This window comes from Chiloscyllium punctatum, unplaced genomic scaffold, assembly GCF_047496795.1.
Source record: "Chiloscyllium punctatum isolate Juve2018m unplaced genomic scaffold, sChiPun1.3 scaffold_79, whole genome shotgun sequence".
In the NCBI taxonomy this organism is placed as follows: domain Eukaryota; kingdom Metazoa; phylum Chordata; class Chondrichthyes; order Orectolobiformes; family Hemiscylliidae; genus Chiloscyllium; species Chiloscyllium punctatum.
The window spans coordinates 412802-414414 of record NW_027309813.1 but is presented as its reverse complement, the minus strand read 5'-3'; positions in this window follow the sequence as shown (position 1 = coordinate 414414).

The window sequence follows — 1613 nt, the reverse complement described above, 5'->3', positions numbered from 1 at the left end:
CCCTTGGTGTGTTACAATGACAGAGTGGGGTCAGTGCGCACTTCCCTGGGTGTGTTACATTGACAGAGTGGGGGTCAGTCTGCTCTTCCCAGGGTGTGTTGCATTGTCAGAGTGTGGTCAGTCTGCTCTTCCCAGGGCGTGTCACATTGACAGAGTGGGGTAAGTCTGCTCTTTTATGGGTGGGTTACATTGACTGAGTGGGGTCAGTCTGCTCTTCCCTGGGTGTTTTACATTGACAGAGTGGGGTCAGTCTGTTCTTCCCTGGGTGTGTTACATTGACAGAGTGGGTTCAGTCTGCTCTTCCCTGGGTGTGTTACATTGACAGCGTTGGGACAGTCTTATCTCCCAGGGTTTGTTACATTGACAGAGAGGGGTCAGTCTGCTCTTCCCTTGCTGTGTTACAATGACAGAGTGGGGTCAGTGTACACTTCCCTGTGTGTGTTACATTGACAGAGTGGGGGTCAGTCTGCTCTTCCCAGGGTGTGTTACATTGACAGAGTGTGGTCAGTCTGCTCTTCCCAGGGCGTGTCACATTGACAGAGTGGGGTCAGTCTGCTCTTTTATGGGTGGGTTACATTGACAGAATGAATTCAGTCTGCTCTTCCCTGCGGGTGTTGCATTGACAGAGTGGGGTCAGTCTGATCTTCCCTGGTTGTGTTACATTGACAGAGTGAGTTCAGTCTGCTCTTCCCTGGGTGTGTTACATTGACAGAGTGGGGTCAGTCTGCTCTTCCCTGGGTGTGTTACATTGACAGAGTGAGGTCAGTCTGCTCTTCCCTGGGTTTGTTACATTGACAGAGTGGGGTCAGTCTTCTCTTCCCTGGGTGTGTTACATTGACTGATTGGGGTCAGTCTGCTATTCCCTGAGTGTGTTACATTGACAGAGTGGGGTCAGTCTGCTCTCCCCTGGGTGTGTTCCATTGACAGAGTGGGGTCAGTCTGCTCTTCCCTGGGTGTGTTAAATTGACAGAGTGGGGACAGTCTGTTCTTCCCTTGGTGTGTTACATTGACAGAGTGGTATCTGTCTGCTCTTCCCTGTGTGTGTTACATTGACAGAGTGGGGTCAGTCTGTTCTCCAATTGTGTGTTACATTGACAGAGTGGGGTCAGTCTGCTCTTCCCTGGGTGTGTTAAATTGACAGAGTGGGGACAGTCTGTTCTTCCCTTGGTGTGTTACATTGACAGAGTGGTATCTGTCTGCTCTTCCCTGTGTGTGTTACATTGACAGAGTGGGGTCAGTCTGTTCTCCCATTGTGTGTTACATTGACAGAGTTGGGTCAGTCTGCTCTTCCCTGGGTGTGTTACAATGACAGAGTGTGGTCAATGTGCACTTCACTGGGTGGGTTACATTGACAGAGTGGGGTAAGTCTGCAGTTCACTGTGTGAGTAACCTTGCAGAAGAGGTCATTCTGCTCTTCTCTGGGTGTGTTACATTGACAGAGTGATGTCAGTCTGCTCTTCCCTGGGTTTGTTACATTGACAGAGTTTGGTAAATCTGCTCTTCCCTGGGTGTGTTACATTGACAGAGTTGGGTCAGTGTGCTCTTCCCAGGTCGTGTCACATTGACAGAGTGGGAACATTCTGCTCTTTTTTGGGTGGGTTACATTGACAGAG